Genomic DNA, 22351 nt, shown 5'->3' with positions numbered 1-22351 from the left:
TCCAACAGGTCCAACCAGGATCCTGTAAGTATACTTTAGGAAACTTTCTCTCTAAACCGCCAAGATAGTGCCAAGAATCATTCCCAAGTATATGGCCCACTGATATACATCTAAAAGGTTTCATGAGAAGATTTTTATTATTGGCAATAAATAACCTTTCTCCCAACAATAGCTAGCCCCTCAAGATCCTGGAGACCTTGTTTCCAAAAATCCTTAGAGACTTACATCATCCCTAATCCCCTTTGTCCTCACCCACCACCGAGTCCACCCCTACTCTGCCTTTAAAAACTCTGACTGGGGGCGCCCGGGTGGCTCAGTGGGTTAAAGCCTCTGCCTTTGGCTCAGGTCATGATCCCAGGGTCCTGGGATCAAACCCCGCCTCGGGCTCTCTGCTCAGCGGGGATCCTGCTTCCTCTCTCTCTCTCTGCCTGCTTCTCTGCCTACTTGTGATCTCTATCTGTCAAATTAAAAAAAAAAATTAAAAACTTTGACTGTATATTGGTTCGGGGTCCAAGTCCCTACCCCGCTGTGTCGGGTACACTTGGGCCCGAGCTTAAGCTTGTCAAATAAACCCTTGTGTGATTGCATCGGTGCTTGGCTCCTTGGTGGTCTCTCGGACATGAAAACTCGGGCATAATACATGTAAAATGACAGAATTGATCATTTATGATACTTTAAAAAAATCAGAGTTATATTTGGGAAATGCCTAATAAAGTCTTTATCAGAGTTAAGAAATTTAGTAACTATTTTTTTTCCCAATTTAAGTCAGACTGTGGCTCTTACAGCTATGCACCGGTCGACTTTGTGGAATAATAACAAATTGACATTATTGTTAATGACTTAAGCCATTGATAAACACAGACTGGGTAGACAGGAAGTAAACAGTAGTGTTCCTGAAAACAAACCAATGCACATATAAGGAGGTCACTTTGATCTCCACAAATGCAGAATAGGTAGCTAAAAACAAAGAAATCTACTGCATCTGGCCTGCCACTGTCTCACTGCATATCCTGTGTCACCAGCGAGACCCCAACACCTGACCCATGTTACTGCCCACCTGCTTTACTCACTGACCTTGTCTTACACTTACCCAGGCAGATGAAACCCAAAACCACCCCTTAGGTGATAGCTACAGCCAAGACAAGACTTCCTGCTGGCCCAGACAACACAGACCACCTAGACTCCTTGGGCTAATACCCCCACTCAACTGGTACCCGCGCAGACTATGGAGTGACCCCTGGAATGATGGGCAATTGCCTTTACCTCATTAGCATACTAAAAACTTCACCCAGAGAGGAGCCTTGGCCTCATTTACATAACATACAGTGTATTTACAGGCATGCTTCCTTAAGGCATATGCACAACCTTATGCCTGCCTCTACATACAACAACTAGGCTTCCCTATGTAAACATTCATCCTAACCCTAAACAAAAGGTGCTCATTCACCCTCTCCTGAGGAGAATGCTATTCCCTGTTACCTCCTTATTTGCTGAAAATAAGGTTTACTTTGTGCAATAACTCTACCTGGTGTATCTGTGACTCACCAAGGAGCCACCTCCTTGGTTGGGTTCCATTTGCACAAACTATTTAAACTTAAACTTTTCAATTTTCTATTCTACAGAATGAGATTAGCTCTAAAGTTTCTGCCAATGGCAGTGCTCTCCCTTTCTGCCTTACTATTCAAAGACCTTGTCTCTTCTTCCCTCCTTTCATCTCTCCTCCCTTCCTCCCTTTCTCTTTTTCTGCATGAGGTTTTCGATTTACCTTCTTTATTTGTATGTGTCTGTGAATACAGAGAACATAAATATACAGATTTCATTATAGTGCACATGTATAATTTTAAACAGATTGTCCAATTATGGAAAAGCTTTGAGCTGTAATAAATTTAAAAGTAGTTTTTATTATCAAATGCAAAAGATAGATGGGTGAGAAATAGATTTTTCTTTGGTTTTTATGAATTATCTCATTTCTTTAAGTTAAAAGAACAGGTGATTAATAATCCAGAATAAAAAGAACCTGGAATTCTCTCACTCCTAGCTAAGTAATTTAATTGGATACAAAAATAGGATTGATTAGGATACACATATGCAGGTTCTAAGATATAAATGCTTTGCATTTGGTTTTATAAATGGCCTATTTAAAATCAGAGTTCATTAAAAATGCTGAAGGTACATTCTTTTTCTTCCTTCTTTCCTTCGTTCCTTTAGTCCTTCCTTCCTTTCCTTTTAATTTGATATAACTTGACTAATGAAATTTGCTTAATCCCATTTAGTATGACAAAAGAGGATAGCCAGGAGAAGCACTATTAGGATTTGTTCTTCAGTAGAAATAAATCCTGAGGATCATGCTGCCATCTATTATTCTCGGCTTTTATGCAAAGATATTTGCATTACAATTAGCTTCTTATTTATTGTGCTCATATCTGCAACAGCTGATTATGGCCTTTGATTTATTTCCCACAGTTAGTAGCTAAAGAAAGGATTATGACTTCAGTTAGAGTAGTCACAACAAGAAAGGAGAGCTAGAAATACACACGCATGTGCATGTGTTTGTGTCTGCCAATGTACATGGGTTTAACACACACACTCATTTCAAAACCTAATCTTATGCTGCTTAAATTAGGTCTACCCCAGTTTACCTTTAACTTGAGAGTCTAAGTCACTTGGTCACTATTAAATTTGACTGAATCCTACATCCCATTTTATCTACCCTCCAAAGCCTCGTATTGAAATTGATTATTTGCATCTTTCCATCCTCACCTTAAGGCAGGAGAGTGAAGTTCTTGTCTCCCAGAGTCAAAGAATGAATCTCGCAAGGAAAGTGAGTAAACCCATAGAAGTTTATTAAGCAGGGATACAGAAAAAATACTCTCAGGAGTTAGAGGGGTCCCAAGAGGGCTGCCGCTGAGGGCTTTTAGGGATGGTCTTTTATGGAAAGCTAGCCAGGGAACTTAAATCTGTTTAACGTCTCTATTGATAGGACCATTGAGTAAGGACTAGTGATAACACTTTGCAGCCTGACTTCCTTTTTTAGGGTAGGGTAATTCTTGGTTGGTCGCAAGTAGCTGTTGTAATAAGACCTTACCTCTCACACCTAGGACATAGGTGTGGTTTGTTCCCACATCTCTGGTTTCTTTTCATCTCCCACCTTTTGAGTTTTGTGAGCCTGATCCCGTGGCCTTCTACCTATCTCTCCCTGTCTAGCCTCACCTGTCCCCTACTCAACTTGAGAGCAGTAAATAGGAATTTTTACATTTGTTGGGGACACAGATCAGAGCCCCAGTAATTGTTTGCTGAATGAATAATAAGAAAAGAACATTTAGAATGTGACATAATATAAATATCCTAAATACTTAGGAGAAAGGATTTTGAAGAAGGTAACTGTTAAAGTCTGAAGATTATTGTAGTTTGGGATCATGCTTTCTTTATATTTTAAAATATTTGGGGGAAAAAACCCCACAAATCATAAGAAAATAGCAAGTAACAAAACTGTGAAATCTTTTTTTTCCAGTGAACATTTGGAAAAACCGTTTAATGAGAATCAAGCTAGAGTAATTGCTCCCTCTTCTTCCAACCGATTTTGACCAATTATTCTGAAAACTAGCTAGGTTGATTGATCCACTTGCCAATATTCCATAAAAATTTTGCCCTTTTCAGACAAATATTCCTTTGAACCCTCATTCTTGATATATCTGGGGAAGAGGGAGGAATCATGCTTGGTTTAGTAGTTGTTGACTGAGCAATCTGTGTTCATTTAAAGAAGTATGGAAGACAGAGGCTTACAATAAAATGCATGAAGGATAGGGAGATAGAGCTATGATGGCCAAGGTCATGGTAGGGTCACAGCAGAAAAATTTTAGCATTTTAGGATTTTGTATAGTCTTCCTTTTGGTGCATAGGGATGCTGAGTCTCATATTTTAGACACATTTTAGTTTGCTTAGTTGTCTAGATGCATACCGCTTACGTCATTAAGATCTTAGACTTACTATTGCTGACTGTATATTGGGCACTTTATTCACTGAACACAAATAAATGTAGGTCTCTTTAATGACCTCATAAATAAAGATTATTGTGATATTAGTTACAATAGTATTAATAAGCATTAATACTTATCGAGGGTCTTCTCTAAGCATAATGTAGATAATTTACATACTGTACCAGTACCAGTATAATGTGTGTGTGTGTGTGTGTATGATTTATTATAAGATATTGACTCACATAATCAATGGAGGCTGAAAAGTCCTAGGATCTGTCTTCTACAAGCTGAAGACCCCAGGAAAGCTAGCATGCCAGTGGTATAGTTTGGCAAGCTTGGCAGCTTAAGAGCCAGAAAGCCAATGATACAGATTCTAGTTTGGGTCTGAAGGCTTGAGAGTCAGGAACATTGAGGACAAGAGCAGATCATTGTCCCAGCTTGAGTCAGGCAGTCAATTCAACTTTCCTCCTCCTTTTTCTTTTATTCAGGCCCATTTATATTGGGTGAGCCAATTATCTTACTCACCCCACCAGTTCAAACATTAATCTCTTCTGGAAACAACCCCATAGGCACATCTAGGAATAATGTTTAACCAGCTATCTAGACAACCCATGGCTCAGTCAAGTTGATACATAAAATTAGCCATCACATATACATAACCCCAAATTTAAAGAGAACCCCAGAGAGCGGTATTACTATATTCCATTTATATAATAAAAAACACTTCTCAAAGAGGACAAGTAATTTACATAAAACTATGAAGTTAGCTTATGGCAGAGGTAAGATTTGAACCCAGGCAAAGCAGGTGCTTGCTCTTCTCTAACTGACTTAAGAGAAGGAAGTAAAAATGAGGTGTTTCAGTTACTGAACAACCCCTTCTCTAGCTCCTGGATTAGCTGTCACAAAAGTCGGGGAGTATACAGGATAACTGTGAATCTTTCTGGTTCTCACATGTGCTTCTTTATGCTCACTGTTTTTAAGTTGACACAAAGCTGCATGTGATTAATAAAGCATTAACACTTGTAAGGGCCCAAGATAGGCTGCTCCAAGATGGGCCACTTTGACAAAAAGATTATTTTGAGATAAAAGTAATAAAAAACCCAGCCCATGCAGGAAGAGCTTTCTGTCTCCAACTCAGCTGCCTAAATTTACAATGAAACAGAGACTTCCCCTTTACCTAAGGGATTTATCTGTGTAATAGAGTAACCTTGTTTTTCCAAATATCTCCTCTCACCTTCTTACTAATAGTCATTCTCCCTTTTGTATCCTCAGATCTCTTCCCTCTCCTTACCTCATGTAAGTTTCATGTTGCCTCATTGTCTTTGGAATCTCATGTCTGTGTGGATTTCCCTGTACACATGCCTATTATATTTGATTTTCTCCCATTAATCTGTCTCATGTCAATTTGGTTTTAAGTCCAGCTAAAAGGACCATAGAGCAGAGGAAGGTCTTCCTCTCTGACATATCTTTATAGTTTATAATAAATGACAACTGTCTCCCTACCCCTCCCTTTGACTTTTCACTGCTAGCACCAATAATCATGGTTTCCCAGGTAACCATTTTTAACTGCTCTGTTTCTTTTGATAGCTAACTCAATTATCTTTTAAAAATATGCTCATACAATGATTTCTCAAGTTACCATTTTTAAGCATTGTTTATTTTCTTCTCATTTAATGTCAAAGCCTTTCTTGCATTATTTCATTAATAACCTCTTTACTTCTATTGTCTCTGCTTTCACTTTCTGGAACTATTTGGTCATTATTAAATTTCCATATTCCCATATATATCTCCATATTTACCATTTTCCCATATTTTCTGACCCTTTAAAGATTTTCAAATTTTTGTTTTCTAGGGTATGCATGTAGGTGTGTCTGTTTGCGTGTGTTTGTGTGTGAGAAAAAGAGACACATCTGTACCCCTATATTTATCGTACATTATAATAGCCAAGACATGGAAACAACCTAGGTGCCATTAACAGTTGAATGGGTAAATAAATATTTAAGAATATAATTCAGCCATGGAAAAGAAGGAAATTCTGACGTTTGCAACAACATGGATGAACTGTAATAGCATTATGCTAAATGATACTTCAGACCAAGACAGACAAATATCATATGTTATCACTTGTATTTGCAATCTAAAAACGTGAACTCAGAAACAGAGCAGACTGGTGGTTGCTGGAAATAGGGTCGTGAGCGGGGCTAGGGATGAGTGAAGGTGACTAGAGGGCACGAAGGCCTGTTTTAATATGAATATGTTCTGGGGATAAAATATACAGCATGGTGACCATAGTTAAAAGTATTCTCTTATACATCTGATTGTTAAGAGAATAGATTTTATAGGTTCTCACCACAAAATAAATTGTTGAGGGGATGGATATGCTAACTAACCTTATTATGGTAATCATTTCACAAAATATATATATATCAAATCATTACATATGCATATATTAAAATTAGACAATGTAATATATCAATTATATCTCAATAAAGCTGGAAAAAATAGGGTAAATGGCATAAGAAATCTACTAAATACATATATATATATAGAGAGAGAGAGAGAGAGTATGGATAGATAGACAGATTATATATATCTAACTGAGACTAAGTCCTTGAGTTATTCCTCTATCCATTATACCATCTGTAATAGGACAAAGAGACATTTTTATTGGGCTACCCAGAATATATTGGTCTATTTTTAACAGATTAATTTTGTCATAATCTTAGTGTGACTCACCATATAACTGCTATTTAATGCAATATTTTATTAAATGCTATTATTAAGTTGACTGATTTAAAAAAAAAAACCTGTAAAACTACTAATATTGATCTAGGATTTTAGGATATTGAATTAAAACTTCCAAAAGACATTTGCTATTCCACCAAGATGTCCTAAAATATATTGTCTTTATAAATATTTTTAAAGAATTACGCAGCAGGAAGCACATAAAAATTTATAATAATCAGAAATACAAAATCATTCAGTTACATCTGAAGTTTGTCATCTAATAAGAAGCTTGGTTCTTTCTCTGAGGATGATATCCTTACTTTTATTACAGTCATTTAGTTTTCTATATATGTTTGGTAATGAATAACACATAAATGCAACAATTTGACTTTTTAAAGATGTGTCCTTGCTTCAAACTCCTGGATTTTCAAAGCAGGGGTCCTTTTTCTGACTTTATTCATGAAGTGACACACTCATGAATACAACCTGCTGTTTTCCAAGGGATAAACTTTCCTTCCCACAAATGTATCTGTGGCAGCAACAGTTTTCTGAGAACCTGATTTTCTCTCAGAAAGATTAAATCCAGAGAAATGTATATATTCTTATTACTGCTTATAAATAAAAGCTACATAGATTTTCATGTAATCCAGTTTAACAGAAAACTGAAGCTACTTTATTTTACATTTCTCCTTACTTTTCTTTGAATTACAAAGAAAATGGACATAAACAGCAGGAGCAGCATGTGACACCATGAAATACACAAACGTTCAAAGCTGGCAAACCTGGTATCTAAATTTAATGCGGTTCTCATTAAAATTTTAATTTGGGGAGACAAAATGAAAACCAATTAATATACCAAGGCAATTCTAGGAAACATTTAGTACAACTGAATTATTTTAAACATAAGGACCCGGAGAAATGAAATAATGTTACTCATCATTTAATATTTTTGCACCTTACTATATTCACCATTTGTCTTGTTTTGTCATTATTTTTGGATATTTGTTCATCACTACAATACTGCTTATCATATTCTTGAAACCTATTTTTCAAATTGCCAATGTTAATCTTAATTGTGTAATTTTTACAATATTCCTGAAACCTTGTAATATTGCCCTTCTTGAGAATAAAATACTTATTAATTGCTTTTATTTATTTTAAAGATTTTATTTATTTATTTGACAGAGATCACAGTAGGCAGAGAGGCAGGCAGAGAGAGAGGAAGGGAAGCAGGCTCCCCGATGATAAGAGAGCCCGGTATGGGGCTCGATCTCAGGACCCTGGGATCATGACCTGAGCGGAAGGCAGAGGCTTTAACCCACTGAGCCACCCAGGCGTCCCAATTACTTTTATTTCTAATGAGAACCAACCTAAGGGATCTGAAGGAAACTGAACATCATGTACCATGACATTCAATTAAAAAAGAATACAGATATTGGCAATAGTTCATAAACTAATAAACCTCTCTCCAGATGTAAGGTTACATGACCTAGAGGAAAGTTAACTAAAGGGACTCAAAGGGCTAAAATAATCCCAATGGTACAACTAATTTTCTGGTGTCTCTGTGGACCTGACTAAGCCACAGTGAAAGCACAAGCAAAAGGAAGTGAATAGATGAGTTAGATTAATATACATATATATGTGTGTGTGTGTATGTGTGTATGTGTGTGTGTGTGTGTGTGTGTGTATCCTCTAAATTCTTTTTTATGATCCTAGAAATAGAGCACCAGGATATCTCTAAATTTCCCGTTTTATAAGCTTTATTCACGTCTTTAAATGAGTGCAATTTTGCTACTTCCTTTGCCATTTTGCATATTTGAGGCCAAATTCTTTGCAATGCTCGTGTGTACAATTGTAATCGTCTAGAAATGAGGATGATGTGTGAGATATCAATTTTTCCTTCCATTAACTTTAGGCTCACTGAAATAACTTTAAATTAGAGAAAATGGTTTTAATATGGCAGCTTATCAAATCATCAGTTACAGATGTGGCCTGATTTTACTGGGATTTATTTGCATGATAAGTCTCTGATTCATCATTAATATAACAAGGCACCAGCAAGAAGCTTTGGGGTTTGTTGGCTTAGTTAAATATTGTTCAGTTCACTCATTTGTCACGTTCCTCACATCTGAAACATTAGTATTAGTTCATTTTTAACAGAATTCAAATTGCTGCAATTTAGGTTCTAAAAATAAGTACTTTAGTGACCTCAGAAGAAACTGAACCATGTAATGTCAATTTTTTTTTCTTCAGATAGTTCACCTTTTTAAAAATTAAGTAGTTAAAGGAAATTTCAATATAATCTATGTAAAATGATTGTATTTGTTGGTACTTCCCTTGTGTGAATTAAACTTAATCTAGGAAAAAAATTGAGTTCGCGATTCATATAATTTTGCACTTAAAATTATTTTCCTTCAATAAAGGCCAAAAAATTTCTCAACTTTAGCGACAACCACTGTATTGTACAAATAAGATAAATCACTTATTTGCCTGAGATAAAATATGGCTTTCTTAGGACTCCTTTGAATTCTCACAAAATGAAGACAATAGCTTTATTATGTTAATGACAAAACCAGTTCCTTTCCCTGACAAAAGCATGGGTGTGATCTCCTGGAATAATTTTATACCACTCACAGAGTATTTAAGAGTCTCATTTTGTACAGTCTTAATGATATGCAATGTCATTTAAAATGAAATATACCTGAAGTATGGCCAATGAGAATGTATACAGAGAGACTCCAAAACAAACATTTTGAGAAAAATAAAAAAACCTTTGAAATCTTTTTCCTTCAGTGACTTAGAACCCTCAGTATGTTCTAATGGCCCAATAGGCCGGCACAGGCTTTTTGTACACATTTGGGGTTAATGTGGTCCCTGTGGCATCTCAACTACCCTTGGTATTTTTGTTCTTGATCCTGAAACTGTGCACATAACAATTTCTAGGCTCAGAACAAATGACTACATTAAAGCTGATACTCTGTTACTATTGGGAGAACAATCTTTGTTGCCATCAATCCCTTCTCCTTCCTCTAACACAGTGTTATCTGGTGCTGCAGTCTCAGAACCTAATATAATGTTGAAAATAGAAATGTGTAATTTGAGGAACAGCAAGAGCTGTCTTGCATCTTCGCAGTTTATTTTTGTAGTATTTTGTGTTTAAAATGTCTTTCATTTACATTTTAATTTCTTCATTTCAATTAAGTAAGGCTTTTGAGTAGACACAAAGATTCCTGTCTGCTTTTATTTGTACTCTTAAAATTTTATAGACCCTTCATTTTATTATCCCTGAAATGAGCTAATTTTCATCATCATTTAGCAAAACCACTTTCTTGCCTTTGTAGAACCCAAATGTGTGAAAATAAGTTAATTTTGAAAAGTCTATAAATAGACTTAAATGGTTTTAGTTCTATAAATATGTAGAAACTACCACCAAATGTATTTCCCTAAGGCTGACCAAGTTTTATTCAAAACTCTAACAAAGCAACCCCTTTCTTAAAAAGGTATTTTATTCAACATTTCTTAACTGTTTCTGGATGTATATTCAATGAAGATGCATCACTCTACTCTTTTTTTTTTTAAATTTTAAATTTATTTATTTATTTTTTCAGCAAAACAGTATTCATTGTTTTTGCACAACACCCAGTGCTCCATGCAATAAGTCAATCGGAGAAAGACAACTATCATGTGATCTCCCTGATGCATCACTCTACTCTTAAAGAACATATTTCAGCTGGACATTCTTTAAATTTATATTGCTTCAATTTTCCTTAAATGATCTATCTTGTCATATGTCAAATACTAGCTCCCAGAAATACCACGAAAATAATTTTTTGGCAAGTAAAGCTTAGTGCACCACTCTGAGCAGTAAAAGGGGTCACTTCCATGACAGGGTTTTAGGAGCATCTCAAAATAGTTAAAGCAAATATGGGATATTTATGAAGGTTTTGGAAAGGCTCCTGTTTAATCATGCAGGGGCTTGGTTTGGATTGGTTGGTAAGGATTCTGATATAATAATTTGGATCTGGTAGACTCAGTGTGGTGGGGTTTTCTAACAAGTCTGAAAGACTATTATTTCATGCTGTCTATTGAAAAGTTAAGTATTCTGTTTGTTTCAATAGGTTTGCCAAAAATTCCGTAACAATAGCAATTTTCCATTGTTGATCTTAGCAGGCAAAGGGCGAGTTCCTTAGAAAAGCACAGTTCTGCTAATGTGCACAGAAAATTATATAGGAGTAACTGGTTCAAGGTCCTCAGGTTTTTCTATTCTATTTGTTTGAAGACCATTTGTTGAATCATTTGATAATACAGCAGAATTTAAGGCTACTGAGAAACACATCTGAACCAGGCAATATTGACAAATCATAAAAAAGATAATAATCAGGGGCTCCTGAGTGGCTCAGCGGGTTAAGGCCTCTGCCTTTGGCTCAGGTCATGATCTCAGGGTCCTGGAATCGAGCCCCGCATCGGGCTCTCTGCTCAGCGGGGAGCCTGCTTTCTCCTCTCTCTGCCTGCCTTTCTGTCTACTTGTGATCTCTGTCAAATAAATAAACAAAATCTTAAAAAAAAAGAAGATAATAATCAGAGCTTGTAATACATAACCAAAAGCAAAGAGTACCCAGACTAAGCTACATAAACAGAACTCATCTCCACGTAGAGTCTACAGAATGAGATATGAAAGATTAGGCCAATTCTATAATTTTATTGTTTGTTTGCTTGCCAAATATTTTTTGTAGTAGTTGAGGATAGTAATATTCAAGAACCCAGAAAAGTGTTCATGGTTGTAGCCATGGCCTTCTTAAAACTTTCCCTAGAACAGCACATGATCTCTTCAAAGGTTAATATTAGATCAAACATGTCTCTGTTCTAAACCTGTTCAATTCATGATCCTATCAGACAATAAGATCTATATAGTATTGGGTACATTTTCTATCTCTTAGATAGAAATTCCTGTTACATAGTAAAGCATGAAACTGAAACAATTTAAGGAGAGAAGACAGCATTTCAGAATTCTCCTTGAGTTATTAGGCTTCTGGTTCCCATCTGAGGCTCCGTTTTCTCCTTCTTGAATTAACTTCTCTAGTGATTTCATTATCCAAGAAGGAAAAAGGGTCTGACAAAAAGGATCCTGGGTGATGTCAGGGACTTCCTGAAGGCAGTCATCAGTTTACCAAGATAACAAATTCCTGTACAATTTCCAAGTAGTAGCCACTAGACTTTAGAGGCACAAATTCAATACTAGTCATTGGACATCATCCAGTTATATGTTTTCAGCCAACTTATCTCTATACGTTGTCAAATAGCACTATAACATTTTGGTGCTCCTGATCCTTGTGATCTTCAATTTTTGTTCAATTTATCAAAATTATCAGTATAAGCCAGCATCCAAATTATCTCATATCCTCATGAATAAGGTAGTCTTTGGAGACAGCAAAGAAGAAACCAGCAGAATATTTAATCTAGTAATTTCATCTGCACTGAAAGTTCCTCTCTATTAAGTTAGTTGATGTGGTATCACAAAGGACAAAGGAAATAAATGTTCCTCAATTAGGGCCTGTGACAGTATGGGCTGGGTCATGGGTACTGTCTGAGATGAGAGTGTGCTTTGCTGCATGAGAATTGACTTCAAGGGAGAGATTTCAGGGTAAGGAAATTCGGTACTCGATTCTGTCTCAGAGCTATTGTCCTTCAGAAAACATATTCAGATATATTGCACAAATATAATCTCCATACAGAGATTTAGCTTTATAAATATGCATAAAATGTGGCAAATCTCTAGATGGTATAAAATGTGAAAGATTCCTGTTTTCTAAGATAATTTATTTTTTACTTTTTTGATTTATTCAAGCTAGTTCTGAATTCATTCTAAAACCTGGCTCATCTTTCTTGTGATGATTCATTCAGACAAATACTAGAAGTCTGGGGTAACCATCTCTGAACTTACATCTCTCATATTAAAAAGAGAAACAAACAAATAAACAAAACCCCCTATGTCTTCTATTTGGCTCTATTTAAGCAGGATGCAAAAGGTTGATAACTTCAAAAAGAATTAAGAAGGGGTGCCCGGGTGGCTCAGTGGGTTAATGATCCAACTCTTGACTCAATTTCAGCTCAGGTCACGGCTTCAGGGTCATGAGGTCAAGTGCCTCCTCGAGCCCCACCATCCAGCTCCATGCTGAGCTAGGAGTCTGCTTGGGATTCATTCCCTCCCTCCTGCTCCTCCCTCTGCTCTCCCTCTCTCTCTAAAATAAAGCTCTTTTAAAAAAATTAAAAAAAAAATAGAAATAAAGAGAATTAAGTAAACTACATTATAATCTTCTGTAGTACTATAAAATAGCATTAAATCAAAAGCTATAAGATACTCAATATTCTTCTTAAATTACAAAAGCATATAAACTAATGGTTTAAATAAATCCTTGTGTTCACAGTTATTAGAAGTGATGTACCTTCTGACCTCAATGTGAGAAAGGAATCCATCAAAATCCTTGAGGAGAACGTAGGCAGCAACCTCTTCGACCTCAGCCGCAGCAACATCTTCCTAGGAACAACGGCAAAGGCAAGGGAAGCAAGGGCGAAAATGAACTATTGGGATTTCATCAAGATCAAAAGCTTTTGCACAGCAAAGGAAACAGTTAACAAAACCAAAAGACAGCTGACAGAATGGGAGAAGATATTTGCAAACGACATATCAGATAAAGGGCTAGTATCCAAAATCTATAAGGAACTTAGCAAACTCAACACCCAAAGAACAAACAATCCAATCAAGAAATGGGCAGAGGACATGAACAGACATTTCTGCAAAGAAGACATCCAGATGGCCAACAGACACATGAAAAAGTGCTCCACGTCACTCGGCATCAGGGAAATACAAATCAAAACCACAATGAGATATCACCTCACACCAGTCAGAATGGCTAAAATTAACAAGTCAGGAAATGACAGATGCTGGAGAGGATGTGGAGAAAGGGGAACCCTCCTCCACTGTTGGTGGGAATGCAAGCTGGTTCAACCACTCTGGAAAACAGCATGGAGGTTCCTCAAAATGTTGAAAATAGAACTACCCTATGACCCAGCAATTGCACTACTGGGTATTTACCCTAAAGATACAAACATAGTGATCCGAAGGGGCACGTGTACCCGAATGTTTATAGCAGCAATGTCTACAATAGCCAGACTATGGAAAGAACCTAGATGTCCATCAACAGATGAATGGATCAAGAAGATGTGGTATATATACACAATGGAATACTATGCAGCCATCAAAAGAAATGAAATCTTGCCATTTGCGACGACGTGGATGGAACTAGAGCGTATCATGCTTAGTGAAATAAGTCAATCGGAGAAAGACAACTATCATATGATCTCCCTGATATGAGGACATGGAGAAGCAACATGGGGGGGTAGGGGGATAGGAGAAGAATAAATGAAACAAGATGGGATTGGGAGGGAGACAAACCATAAATGACTCTTAATCTCACAAAACAAACTGGGGGTTGCTGGGGGGGAGGTGGGATTGGGAGAGGGGGAGCGGGCTATGGACATTGGGGAGGGGAGGCGAACCATAAGAGACTATGGACTCTGAAAAACAACCTGAGGGTTTTGAAGGGTCAGGGGTGGGAGGTTGGGGGAACAGGTGGTGGGTGATGGGGAGGGCACGTTTTGCATGGAGCACTGGGTGTTGTGCAAAAAGAATGAATACTGTTACGCTGAAAAAAATAAAATGTTAAGCATAGAACTGCCAGCAATTCCAGAACTAGGTATATACTCAAGAGAAATGAAAATGTTATGTTCACACAACAATTTATAAAAAAAAAAAAAAAAAGAAGTGATGTACCTTCTGATAACAGAAGTCCAACTTGTTTTGTCTTTATGCAAACACTACTTTTCCGGAATACCAAACCCTTTTACATTAAGCAAAATTCAATATTGAGTGTATTTCTATGCAATGAAAGAAATAATTTCTGACATTTATTTTGCAAGGTGGAAGAAAAATTTAAAAAATATATAACCAATTCTTTATAGCCTTTTGGCTAAGATCAAGTATAGTAAAAAAATAAATGCATCCAATATGGTAAGTAAATATTTTAGTACATATTACCAAATCCTCCTCTTTCATATTTAATCCATTTCATATTTAATCATTATCATGAAACTCATTTAATAAATATGCATCAGGCTTAGAGTATAGCATATCTTTGAAAAGATTTGACCTTTTTGAAGCTTGGGTTTAGTTTTTGTTCTTTTTCTGATATTAAAGCTCATGAAATCTTAATTTCTTCTTTCTATGATTCTCAGCAAGAAAGTCATTAAAGTGAAAAATGAAGGTAATTCACTTATAGGCACCTGTTACATCTTTTTTTCTAAAGATTTTATTTATTTACTTGATGGGGAGGAGCATAAGCAGAGGGAGGATCAGAGGGAGAGGGACAAGCAGGCTCCCTGCTGAGCAAGATGCCTGATGTGGGGCTTGATTCCAGCACTCTTGAATCATGACCCGAGCCAAAGGCAGATGCTTAACTGACTGAGCTACCCAGGTATCCCTAGGCACCTGCTATTTCTAACATATAAATGATGAATGAAAAAAAATGATATAATTAAATTAATGTATTTCCCAGAATTACATGGGAAATTTTGTTGATAAGAAAATTAGATTTCAAAAATGGATTTGTCTAATGGCATGAAGAATACAGAACTTTTGTAGACACTAGGAGGTGGATTTCTATTGGTTTAACAATAGGGAACCAAATATAATCAAAGTAATGAGACAAAGATTGCTTTGCAAGATAGTGTGTTTAATAGTCTGAGTTACCCACATTGTGAATTAAGAAGATATTCTCAAAAGCAATGTACTTCATGGGTCAGGATTAATTCAAAATTATTGGTAGGATGGCATTAAAATATACTCTATTAAGAATGATCTTCAGGAGAAAAATATCTATTTTCTTTTGTTTTTCAAAGGAAAAAATATTGTTTAATCTTGATTTATAAAACTTGACAAATTGCAACCATACTTTTGCCCCAGTGATTTTACCAATTTTGTTAGTGTGTGGAGGATCTGTAACAGACCTGCTATGAACTGAATTGTATCTTCCCCAAATTCAAACGTTGAAACCCTAGTTTGTAATGTAATGGCATTTGGAGATGGGGCCTTTGGGAAGTAATTAGGTTTAGATAAGGTCTTGAGGATGGAGTCCTCATGATGGAATTAGTGCCCTTGAAAGAACAGAGAGTTTGTCCTCTCTCTCCTGCCCTGTGAGAACACAGAGGGAAGGTGGCCTTCTCAAGCGAGGAAGAGAGCTCTCAACAGAATGTGACCATGCTGGCACCCCAGCCTCACACCTTCAACTTCCAGAACTGTGAGGAAACAAACTTCTGTGGTTTAAGCCACCCAGTCAATGCTATTTCATTACAGCAGCCCAAACTGATGAATATAGAGCATCTCTGAAGAAAGTGTTCTCCCATTAAGTGTCATGGAAAACAAAGGCATTTTTACAAAGGATTTCTCTATCTGAATAGAAAGAATATTTCTGGTAGTGTAGAAGACCCTACAATGGCTGATGTTCTTAGGATAATTGGCACTAGTTGATTGTAATCTCTCAGCAAATCTATCCTTGGAAAGTCATGGCATACCCTGTAAACTATGGTGCAGATAATATGGTGGCAGCGTCCCAAAAGTCAGAGAAAGCTAGAAAATGCAAGCAGACTTCCTAATGAGGTTTTCCAGTTCATAAGAACAGCAACAATGTTAATTTATTATTTACAGATGACTTTGCTCTGAGCTACATCACTTGAGTCTTAGCAATCTTCTGGGCTGGGCAAGGCAAGTATGATTTTCATCATTTTGTAGATGAGGAAACTAAGTGCCTAGTGATTTCGAAGGCGACCTTTATCATAACAAGGTGTCAAATGCTGTGTTCCTTCTGCACACCAGTATATTAATAGTTGGTTTATTCAGTTCCACTAGTCTCTGCCTAGTCAGGATTTATGATCACGTTGTTTACTTATAGAGGTTTTATGGTATGTTTTAAAATCCATAGGACTACTTGCCCACTGTAGTTTTCATTTTCAATATTTTTGTGGATATTCTTGAATATTTATTTTTCATATCAATATTACTATTAGCCTAATATCATTTTTAAAAGGTCTGTTTTCTTTCTTTCTTTTTTTTTTTTTTTGGAGGAGAAAAAATCATGTTAAATGTATAAGGAGACTTTGGGGCAATTGACTTATTTATCATGTTGAATCTACCTGAGAACAAGGGATGCTTTTCCATTTGTTCAAATCTAATTTATGTCTTTTACAAAAGTTTTACGCTTTTCTTCATAATGGATTGTGCATATTAGTTTATCTCTCTATATTTCATCATCTTTGTAGCTATTGTACTTGTCACTCTCTCTACTGTTACACCATATGAATGAATTGTTGTTGTTGGGGCTTATGAAGGTGAATGATTTCTGTATGCTAATTTAATATCCTGCAACCTTACTAGATTATTTTGTTTGATTTACTTTTTTTCACTAAGGCTGTAATGATTGCCAGACACAGTACAATAATATCTGCAAACAAAGATTGTTTGGCCTTTTTTTTTTTCCCCAATTATATCTTTGGTGTCTTTTGCTTCATTACATTTACTCTTTCGTCTATTACAATGTTAACTTATATAAGTGAGATAATAGCAAATCATGTGCTTTGCATATGGTTTAGTAAAGATGCTCATATTGTTTCCCATTGAGTAGGAGGCTACATGTAATTCAAAGGTGTATTTGCCTATCATCATATTAAGACAATGCTCACTGATTCCATTTTCTTTGTGTGTGTGTGTGTGTGTGTGTGTGTTTTCTTTTATCAGAGGTAAGTGCTAAATTATGCAAAAAGCTTTTTCAGCATGTATGGAGATAATCATGTAATTTTTACCCCAGATTTATTAATAAGGTGATTTATATTATGGGTTTCTAATACAAAATTCTTCTAATCCCTGAGAAAATTCAATTTGACATGGGTGTATTATTATTTTTAATGTGGTTTTGGATTTTGACTGCTAAATTTTTATGTAATTTTCTCACTCATATTTATAGGTAATATTATCCATAATATTTTGTAGCACATTTATCAGAATTAGGTATCAATGATATACTCGCCTCCCCAAATAGGAGTTTTCCTCCATTTCCTATGCTCTGGAATAATTCTTCTAACCTTGGGACAATCTGATATTTAAAGACTTGGAAGAGGAGTTCCAGGGTTGCTCAGTTGGTTAAGCATCTGCCTTCAGCTCAGGTTATGATCCCAGGGTCCTGGATCAAGCCCCTCGTCAGGATCCCTTCTCTGCGGAGAGCCTGCTTCTCCCTCCGCCTGCCCCTCCCTCAGCTAGTGCACTTGCTCTCTCCCTTTCTCTCTGTCAAGTGAATAAATAAAAGCTTTAAAAAAAAATAAAGACTTGGTAGAATTTGCTTTAGAACCAATGGGTATAAAGATTGGGGGTGCTGTTCTTTAATAACATTGTCAATTTCTTTTGTAGATATCAATTTGCTTAGACTTTCTGCCAGTAATGGTTTAACTTTGATATTGAGTTTAAAAATGATTTTTAGCTAGAAAATTCTTATTTCTTCTAGGTTTTTATGAGGCTTATAAAGTAGATTCATGAATCTTAAAATTCCTCTGTGCCAAAGGTCATTTCCTCTTATAATTTCTTATTTTGTATATTTTTGCTTTCCTTCCATTTTCTTAAGTTAGCTAGTGGTAGCTTTATTTTATTATATTTTCACAGAACAGGGTTTTTATTTATTAGTCAGGAATACATTCTTTGCATTTTCTACCTAATTAATCTCCTTTTCCTTTTATTATTTCCTTTCTTGTCTCTTTTGAATGCACTCAAATCACTAAGCAATAATAAAAAGAAACCTGCTATACACTTAATTAAATTCACATAACTTTACATCTGCCCATTTGTTGTAAAAATCTTTGTTTTTTTCTCTCCTATTTGAAAGTAACTGATGCACTTGTTTCCTTTACCCTTAAATACATCAGTGTATATTTCTTATTAACAAGGTATTTTTTGACATCAGGAAATTCAGCATGGATGCAATGTTATTATTTAAATATATAATCTATAGTCTATGTTCAGATTTCCTCACTAATGCTAGTACTGTTTTTTAACTTTGTTTTTGTTTTCCTCCAGGACAGAATCTTATCTGGGATGATACAGTATTTTTAACTGCTATATATTTTTTTATTTCTCCTCATCTGGAAAGATCTTTTTCTTTATCTTTCTTTACATTGATACATTGATTTGAAAAGACCAGTTATTTTGTAGAATGTCCCTCAATTTGTATTTGTCTTATATTTCCCTTTAATTAGATTCAAATGATGCATTTTCAGAGTAAATAAATTTATCACAGTATTGATAATGTTTGATCACCTGGTCATAATGGTATCTGCCAGGATTCTTGACTGTTAATTACTACTTTATGCTTTGTTACTAAAAAGTAATCTTTGAGGGAAATTTTGACATTATGCAAATATTTCAATATTCTTATACTTATTTTTGAAGTTTAAATTGACCATATTTGGTCATTATGACCCCTTCAAGCTCAATCCTTTCCTTATCATTCCTTGAGTACTTCCTGACTTTTATCCAAGAAGATATCTCAAGCTCATTGTATATGTATTTTCACCCCTATCTTGAAATATACCTTTACTAGAAAGAGACCTAGTTCTTTTAAGTGAAGAATGGGGCTTAGAAACAGATCTGAACAATAAGTGTGTTTAATGTTACTGGGGTTTCATTGTTTCTAGGCTTCCTTACTAAGCAGAGATGGGGAAACTATACAAAAATATACATTCCATATACCTATGTGTATATTCCATCTATTACATGTATATACAAACAGGTGTATGTCTTTTACATCTATACACATCTAGATATTAAGCATTCTGAGTTCATATACTGAGATCTCCACTATAAATAGACACTACAGAACATATTCTAATTTTCTTGCTTCTGATATTTGTAACTCTCTTTTCAAACAATGAGAAAACTGTTACTCATTATCTTCAATATAATTTCCCATTTGCAAAAGACATTTCCAGTGCTCTTCTTTCTATAAGTGTGAGTTTTTATCAGTTGACATAATTTTCAGAGCGTAGAATTTCCTTTAGAATATCCTTGTAATGACGATCTGATGGAGAGTTATTTTTTTGGCTCCAATCTCCTCTTCTTCCCAGACTCCCATGTCTTTGGTCATCACCAGATATTATTGCACAGAGGGCTGACAAAAGTCCTAGATTTTAGTATGACTTTCGTATAAAGCATGGAGAAAATTTGCAGTTCTTTTTATATCATCTTTTGCTAACATGAACTCTGCATGATCATCACTATTAAAGCTTCAGGGACATCAAATGCTAAAGCATCAATCTATTTGTCATAAGAATCTGCAAATGACCTATGTAATGACTTTAAAGTAATCAAGACTATTATTATTTTATTTAGTTAACTTTCTCGGGAGGAGGAAATAATTTTACTACCACTCTGAATCCCACACTGTGCCTAGCTCAGTGAGCAGCTTCTCAAAAATCTTCTGCTGATTGCTTATACGTCCCCCTACTGATCTCCATTTAATTCTCCATCTCCCCAGGGCCTACTGCAATCTCATATTAGACAAGCTCCAGAGGGTAGAGAAATAATATAGTGTATTATGTATGTTTACACTGATAGCTTTCTATTTAAAATACGTATCTTGCAGGCAACATTGTAATAGCAAAAAATCAAAGGGAAAAAATTGGCACTAATTCTACCTCTGTAACAAACCATCTTTCTTATTCCCGCATTGCCTTTCAACCATTATTGGCAGGTTCTACAATTCTGCATACCTAAAATAACAAGTTTGCTAAAATTTTATATTCAGCATTAATTACGTTTTTAATAAGATATATCTGAATGTCTGTTATGTGCATAGCACACAATGACAAGCCAAGCCCCGGCAATTTGTAGGGAACTAAGATCAACCTATAAGCACATTGAAATGGACATGGAACACAGATTATTAAATATCAAAAAAATTGGTGTAAAATACTGGATTTTTCTGTAATGAGTAACTCCCTTAAAATCGAGGCTGTGGAAATATATATATGTTAAACATATTTTATTCATTTATGCATTGAGAGCAATTTGAAGAAAATGGAGCTTACAGATGGGGAGAAATGACTGAAAACCTGGGTTGCAAATATTTTGAATCTGGCAATAAGCTAGAAAGAAGTTGAAGAAATTAAACAGGATCATAAAATGAGTTAAAGATGGTATCATTATTCTACTGGATGATCATTACTGATTCTCTTTTCCCAAAGAAGACAATTCGGATCTCAATTGCCACATCTGAGTGAGGAGTATGGGCAAGATGAATAATACCAAAGTTCGTTTTCGATCTAACATTCTAGGTTATATTGTATTGCTTGACTCTAAAAAATGTGGTCTACAGAAATAGATGGATGAAATCAAGTCCCAAGTAATCCAGAGGGTTGGTTTATTTATTTATTTATTTATTTTTGGTATTTCATCTGGTTGTATAAAGCCCAAGTGCTTTCCACATTAAAAAAAAAAATCTAATTATTATGTACAGAAGCCATACACAAAGGGGTATATTTGCATTCCATCTTAATACATAGCACACATGTACTCTATGCAAATGTATTAGATTTAACACTGATTCTGCTATGAAGTTTTCTTCATGTGCTTATTATATCTTTTTATATTCAGTTGCTTTCTGAATAGTTAATGGGAGGATAGTGGCATTTGAGTAGAAAGTTTGGAAACACAAATTATTTTTGAAGTCTCTGTTACTACTGAATATGGATACTTCCAATTAATAGAATATTTATATCTCCAGGAATTGAAACTCAAGATTCAATGTGACATATGCCAAATGATTACAGGCTTGCTATAGATATAGGATTGTTTACTTGCATATATAGAATGCAAAAATGACACTTATGCAAAAATTCATCACTAAGACTGACTGAGCACACACTAAAGGTCATGTATCATGTTAAATAATTTTCCTGTAGAACACCCCTGAAAAATTTGCACTGTTCTTATTTACAGTTTAGAAAACAGAGAGTTAGTTGGATTTAAAAAATAACCTGAAAATCAAATGTAGGAATTGAGTGATGGATCTAAGCTTTATACACAGATATGTCTAAATTCATAACCCATATTATCATAACATCAAGTTAAAATTAAAACTTTTTCTATCGTTAACAATGAAGGCTATACTGGGGGAAGTACCATCTTCTATTTATAGTAGAATCACTTACTCATGCACTACTGCACTATAGGTAAGGTTAATCTTGATCTGTTAATGAATTCAGGCTTTAACTTTCAATGACTTGAACAAGTTTTCCCTTCAAAAGCACAATCAACTTATTTAGTCAACATTCTTGACCTTCTATCACCATATAGACATTTTAGAGTTTATATAAAACTGCCTGGTTTGAGCCACATAACAATCTTCCTTCCTTCCTCCCTCCCTCCCTCCCACTCTTCCTTTCACCTACCCACCCACCGACCTTCCTTCCTTTTTCTAGTTCTAGAATTGTACCATACTTTTCCTTCCTACCCAAGCTCTTTCTGATTCTTCTATGTAAAACACTGTCCCAGT

This window comes from Meles meles, chromosome 8 (genome assembly GCF_922984935.1).
Source record: "Meles meles chromosome 8, mMelMel3.1 paternal haplotype, whole genome shotgun sequence".
Lineage (NCBI taxonomy): Eukaryota > Metazoa > Chordata > Mammalia > Carnivora > Mustelidae > Meles > Meles meles.
The sequence above is the reverse complement of the archived record's forward strand: the minus strand, read 5'-3'. Positions refer to the sequence as shown.